Genomic DNA, 6,962 nt, shown 5'->3' with positions numbered 1-6,962 from the left:
GTACTATTTACACATGAAAAAATTTTTAAACGTATTGATTTAAGGAAGGACACTCCATCTCCTTTATGGATAAATCACATGCTACAGAGAGCCCAAAAGCTTGATGACATTCTTTTAAGTTACACAAATATATCCGAAGAGGCATACCTGTTCTTGCCCTGATTTTGATCCTAAACAAAAATCCAGTTTCAAAATCAATTAGGAATTATTTTGACCTGGGAAATCTTGGAATCGCTACAAATGTGCAAACCTTGTCTCTGAGAGCCAGGTTCCTATACTCCCTTTTCTAACCCTCTCACCACTGGTCCATCCCACAATCCCCATCTGCTGCAGAGTGGCAATGCCTGAAATAAGAGGAATGAAAAAAACTCAACCCTCAGACCACCAACATGCCTTCAGGAGATGTGACAACATCTTTGGGGGCAGGTACGTGCAATCAAAAGGGATGAAGAAACACTTCAGCAAAGCAACCATTATTTGTCCATGAAAACCATGAAAAACAGTGAAAGAAAATTAACAAACCAAATATATAAATCTGAGACCATTTTGCATTTCCAGGACTTGTTTTCATATCTGCGCACACAAGGTTCTTGGTCAACCACCCACCCGTATTTTCTGCGTCAACCCGAAGTACTTTTACTAAAGTTCTTAAAAATGCCATTGTGACCCTAAGTCACATAGACGGGTGATGATCAGGAAATCAATTCACTCAATTATCACTCTGTGCAGTGCACTCCAGGGTGCAGCAAGCGGAGAGAGGACAGAAGTCTCTCACTTCTGAACTGGACCCAGTTCTCAAATTAAAATCAGAAATCATTAAAAAAAGGGGAGAGGGGCGGGTGCTTACTGGCAACATTAATACTAGACACCAGACGGGACAGTGAGACTGTTTGGTCAGAACCAAGGAACGGTATTTCCTTGCAAAGTTTTCAAAACACCCAACCAAGCACTGCCTTAAGTCCAGTGAGTACAATACTCCTTAAGTTTCCACCGAAATGCAGTGGCTGGCGTTCATGGGTCAGGATGCAGGATGCGGACGGAGCATCCCTGCCCCCAGCATCCTGGTCCCCCACCTCTAGCTGCAGGCGATGGTCTCCAGCTGCTGCTCTGCCTCCGCGGCCATAGCCACAGCCTGCAGCTGCTCTGTGTCGCTCTGCATGGTGCTGGGGGTGACCTGCTTCCGATCGCTGTGCATATTGTTCTCATGCCGTTTCAGATCGGATGCCTTGGCGAAGGCCTTGGTACAGGAGCCGCACACGAAGGGCTTCTCGCCCTGGTGCCTGTGCTTATGGTCCTTGAGGTGGGACTTGTGTTTGAAGGCCTTGTCACACATGTGGCAGGCGAGGGGCCGCTCGTTGCTGTGCACCCGCTAGTGCTTCTTCGAGTCCAGGGTGCGGATGAACGACTTGCCTCACACCTCGCAGCTGTAGGGCTTGTAGCCCGTGCGGATCTTCAGGTGCTCCTTCAGGTGAGCCTGTGTGGTGAAGCCCTTGGTGCACATCTCGCAGATGAACGGCCTGTCGGCCGTGTGCAGCTTTTCGTGCTTCCTCAGCCTGCCCTCGTCGGAAAACCTCTTCCTGCATGTCTGGCAGGTGATCTGCTCCTGGTGGTGGCTGTATAGCAGGTACTCTAACTTCATGTCACTGGCAGCTGTGGTCCAGCCTGGGGTCTGTTCGTCCTTCACTTCGCTCATCCCATCATTAAATGTTAAGGCTTGAGGAGTCTGGGGCCCCAGATCCTTCCACTCGGGGATCTCCATGGATTCGACTTCCTGGCCGTAGCAATTGACTTTCCACACCTCCTCGCTGCCCAGCTCTTTCAGGATCGCTTCTTGGACCCGGGCGTCGTCGTGGGTGACTTGCCGTCCTCCTGACTTGGGGGGGTGCCTTCTAACGTGTCGTCAGTGGGACTGTCATCCTGGTCTCCGATTTCCTCCACATCATCATCCTGAGTGTCAGCAGCATCTCCGATGGGGTGATTGATCTTGAGTCAGTACTTGCTTTTGGACTGGCCATTGTTTTCATCAGGGCTGGACACGTCTCGCTTTTGAGAACAGAGTTTAACCAAAAATTGGATACTGAGAATCTGACCCGATGACATCATTAGGTTAACATCTTCTTTTTTCACAGAAATTTTTGCCGTGTACATGTAATTCAGGACCTCTTCAAATATATCAGAACGGAGAAAATCTATCTCTATTACCAAAGAGCTATCAACCTCAAGCTTCTTGAAAAGCTTTTTAAAGTAGGTGCTGCAGGCGGCAAGGACACACCTGTGTGCTCTGAACCTCATATCCTCAACCACGATCGCTATGTCACAAAATTCTCCTTCCAGGCGCTGGTCACTCAGTGTTTTCAGAAATAGAGTTTTATGATCATCGTCATTATATTTAATGGTTTCAGACATACTGATGAAAAAATCCATGAACGACTCAGGCTATTACCTTAATGCTTTAAACACCAAATTCTTCGGATCAGAATAACTCTGATCAAGGGCACGCCAGTCCTGCAGCCTGGCACAGCCATAGGCACTCGGCATGGGCTCCCCGCGCTCACTGCACGCAGGCCGGGGAAGGGATGGATGCGGGGCGTGGGGGCACGGTCGGTGGCAGTGTTTTGGATTTATTTTATTTTTTTTTTTTTTGGAGTTTGGGCAGGGGGCGGGTTGGGGGGAACCGTTCACATCCCTGATGGTAGGAGCCCTCCTCCTGCATGAGCACAGAATGTCTAACCGGCCGTGAGCACCCCCATCGGCACCCCTCCACCTCCCGTGCATGTGCGGTGCGGGCCAGGGGGAAGGCGCGACTCCGGCTTGCAGGCATGGAACCCGGCCGGGCCTCTAAATGGGCGAGCAGGGAAAGGGTTAACCCGCGACCTTGCAAAGCTTTCGTTGGAGTCTATGGGGCCGCTCCCCTTCCCCCCGCCCCCAGAGCCCTGGCCTGCGCATGTGCGGCGCACGTGCGCCCTTTTTCATTTATTTCTGATCTGATCTTTACAATTTCTTTCCTTCTGCTCAAGTTGGGGTTTCTTTGTTCTTCTTTCTCTAATTGTTTTAGGTATAATGTTAGGTTGTTCATTTGTAATTGATATCTAGTCTCATGGTATTGTGGTCAGAGAAGATGCTTGATAGGACTTCAATTTTCTTGAATTTACTGCAGCTTGATTTGTGATCCAAGATGTGATCTATCCTGGAAAATGTTCTGTATGCACTTGAGAAGAAAGTGTATTCTGTCGTTTTGGGATGGAATGTCCTATAAATATCAATTAAGTCGAGAAGGTCTAATGTATCATTTAAAACTTGTGTGTCCTTATTTATTTTCTGTTTGGATGATCTGTCCATTGATGTAAGTAGGGTGTTAAAGTCTCCTACTGTTATTATGTTACTGTCAATTTCCCCTTTTATGGCTCTTAGCATTTGCCTTAGGTATTGAGGTGCTCCTATGTTGAATGCATAGATATTTAAAATTGTTTTATGTTCCTGTTGGATTGATCCCTTCATCATTATGTAGTGTCCTTCCTTGTCTCTTGTAATAGTCTTTACTCTAAAGTCTAATTTGTCTGATAGGAGTATTGCTACTCCAGCTTTCTTTTGACTTCCATTTGCATGGAATATCTTTTTCCATCCCTTTACTTTTAGTCTACATGTGTCCTTTGGTCTGAAGTGGTTTTCTTGTAGGCAGCATATAGAAGGGTCTTGTTTTTGTATCCATCTCAGCCAGTCTGTGTCTTTTGGTCAGAGCATTTAATCCATTTACATTTAAGGTGATTACTGACATGTGTGTTCCTAGTACCATTTTCTTAAGTGTTTTGGGTTTGTTTTGGTAGGTCTTTTCCTTCTCTTGTGTTTCCTTCTTAGAAAAGTTCCTTTAGCATTTGTTGTAAGGCTGGCTTGGTGGTGCTGAATTCCCTTAACTTTTGCTTGTCTGTAGAGCTTTTGATTTCTCCATTGAATCTGAATGAGATTCTTGCTGGGTAGAGTATTCTTGGCTGTAGGTTTTTCTCTTTCAGGACTTTCAGTATATCCTGCCATTCCCTTCTGGCCTGCAGAGTTTCTGCAGAAAGATCAGCTGTTATCCTCATGGGTTTTCCCTTATATGTTATTTGTTGCTTTTCTCTTGCTGCTTTTAGTATTTTTTCTTTGTGTGTAGTGTCCATTAATTTGATTACTGTGTGCCTCCATGTATTTCTTCTTGGGTTTATTCTGTATGGGACTCTCTGCACTTCTTGTAAATGATAAATTTTTCCCTTTCCCATGTTGGGGAAGTTTTCCATTATAACCTCTTCAAATATTTTCTCAAACCATTCCTTTTTTTCTTCTTCTTCTGGATGCATATAATTCGAATGTTTGTGTGCTTGATGTTGTCACCAAGGTCTTTTTGACTGTCCTCCAATCTTTTCATTCTTTTTTCTCTTTCCTCCAGTGTGGCAGTTATTTCCCCCATTCTCTCTTCCAACTCACTTATTTGTTCTTCTGCCTCAGTTATTCTGCTGTTTATACCATCAAGAGTATTTTTAATTTCAGTCATTTTGTTGTCCATCACTCTTTGTTTTCTCCTTAGTTCTTCTGGGTCCTTATTAACTGTTTCTTGTATTTTCTCTATTTTGTTATCAAATATTAGATCATCTTTACTATAATTAGTGTGAATTATTTTTCAGGGAATTTTCCTATTTCTTCTTCATTTATTTGGTGTTGTGAGTTTCTTTTCTTCTCCATTGCCTGAATGGTGTTTCTTTGTTTTCTCATTTTGTATAATTTACAGGATTTGCTGCCTCCTTGCCCTATGCTGCCTAGTAGTAGTTCCTCTTCTTTCTGCCCTCTGCCCCCTGTGGTGTGATTTGTCCAGTATCTTGAGTAGGCTTCCTGGTGGGGAGCTCTGGTGTCTGCTTTCTGGTGTGTGGCTTTGTGTCTTTTCTCTCTGATGAGCAGGGCTGTGTCTGGTGGTGTGTTTTAGGGTATCTGTGTGGTTAACATGGCTTTAGGTAGTCTGTGTGCTGATGGGTGGGTTTCTGTTCCTGTCTTGTTTGTAGTTTGTTTTGAGGTTTCCAGCATTGGCAGTTGCAGAGAGTTGGACGAAGCCCCATCTTAGACTCTGATACAGTTCTCTGTGAGATTTCTCTGCAGTTAATCTTCTCTGTGTCTGAGGACTCCCTAGTAGTCTAGCATCCTGGATTCAGTGCTCCCTCCCCAGAACCTCCTAGTTGACTTCTGATGGAGTAGTACAGACTTCAGAGGTTGCTTGTCTTGGCAATAAAGTGATTTAAAGAAGACAGTCCAAACCCCAGACTAATGGCAGTGTGGTGGGGCAAACAAATACTAAGTCAAGGAAACACATACATGTATAAGACACACAATTACTGAATCCAATAAAACATAAAGTACTAGAAAGACTTGGCAGAAGAACCCCAGTATGCCATCAGACAATCAAAGAGAAAACCAACAGAAATTCAAAACCAAAAAAAAAAAAAAAAAAAAAAAAAAAACCACAGAGAAAAACAAATCCAGGGAGATTTTGAAAGCTAAGATCAAATATAATAAAGAGTGAGAGTACCATCAAACAGATTGAAGATTCTCAGAATGAAATCAGACAATTATATTTAGGACTAAGATAAAGACAAAACCTAATAATAAAAACCAAAGCAGTGTGTTATCTGGAGAATAAAGCAAGGAAACAGAGCAGAATGATAATATTGCTTATAAGTATATTAAGATAAAGTAAATTAGAAAAGCATAGAAGACAGGGCAACAGAAGAGTGTAGTGTGACTGGAAATATGAAAAGGAAAAGAAAAGAGAGAAAAAAATAGAAATGTATAAAAGATAGAGAAGGAAAGAGGGCAGAAGAGATAAAGTTAGCACTACAAAAAACTTAGACAGAGGTAGAAATAGGTAAAAAGTCTAAACATAAAAATAGAAAAAAATAAAAGAAAAAAATATATGTTATAATATGCATAGATCCCTTAGGGCTAAGATCATAATTAATTAAAACATGCACACACACACACAAATGCATATCCAGGGACATTTTTAATGCTAGGATCAAATATAGTAAAGAACAAATTTACAATCAGACAGACTGAAGATTCCTAAAATAAAATCAGACAATTATAATCAGAACTAAGATAAGCACCAAACTTAATATCAAAAACCAAAGCAGTGTGTCATCTGGAGAATAAAGGAAGGAAACAGAGCTGAGTGATAATATTGGTTACAAGTATATTAAGATAAAAGAAATTAAAAAAGGATAGAAGACAGGGCAGCAGTAGAGTGTAGTGTGACTGGAAACATGAAAAGAAGAAGAAAGAAATAGAAATGTGTAAAAGATAGAGAAGAGAAGTTAGGAGAGAGAAAGTCAGCACTACAACAACAAACAGCTAGAAATAGAAATTATAAAAAGGCTAAAAATAAAAATAGAATAAAAAATGTTATAAAACATGTAGATCCCTTAGAACTAAGATTGTAATTAATAAAATTAAATTTAATTTAATTTTAAAAAAACTAGACCTGACCCCAGAATTGACCAGATCAATAGAATTAATAATAGTTTTTCTGTTTCCTTGGGGTCTCAGCTGTAAGTGTCCTTCGACCCACCTTGGGTTTTTTGTAATACACTGTGACGAGCAGAGCTTCCTTTATTGTTCATCTGTAAGCACCAGTGTGTGGGAAGAGAGAGGGTACAATAGTGGCTCCTTCCCCTGGGAGTGAGTGAACAGTGGTGCCCTGCCTGTGTCACAGCAGCTTGGGCAACTCAGGCCAAGAGAGTGATTCCAACCACGGCTCCTCCACCCTGCTAAGACTCCACCAGGGTGCCATGCCTGGATCACTGTGGCTCAGTTGGCCATGGTGGTGCCTGTTGCAGAGGGACACTGCTGGCTCATGTGTAAACAGAATATCTCCAGAGCTGGGCCACTCTTCAGACTTTTGGCTCTTGGATGCAGGCACTCTAGGCCAGCCCCATCAGGGGGCC

At 42.8% G+C, this 6,962-nt stretch overlaps 1 pseudogene; it reads right to left on the bottom strand.

Moving 5' to 3' along the window:
* Positions 1-1,075: 1,075 nt before the first annotated feature.
* Positions 1,076-2,424, bottom strand: LOC130835470 (zinc finger and BTB domain-containing protein 14-like; annotated as a pseudogene).
* Between the last annotated feature and the right edge of the window lie 4,538 nt (positions 2,425-6,962).

Source organism: Hippopotamus amphibius, chromosome 14 (genome assembly GCF_030028045.1).
Source record: "Hippopotamus amphibius kiboko isolate mHipAmp2 chromosome 14, mHipAmp2.hap2, whole genome shotgun sequence".
Lineage (NCBI taxonomy): Eukaryota > Metazoa > Chordata > Mammalia > Artiodactyla > Hippopotamidae > Hippopotamus > Hippopotamus amphibius.
This window is presented reverse-complemented; position numbering and strand designations above follow the sequence as displayed.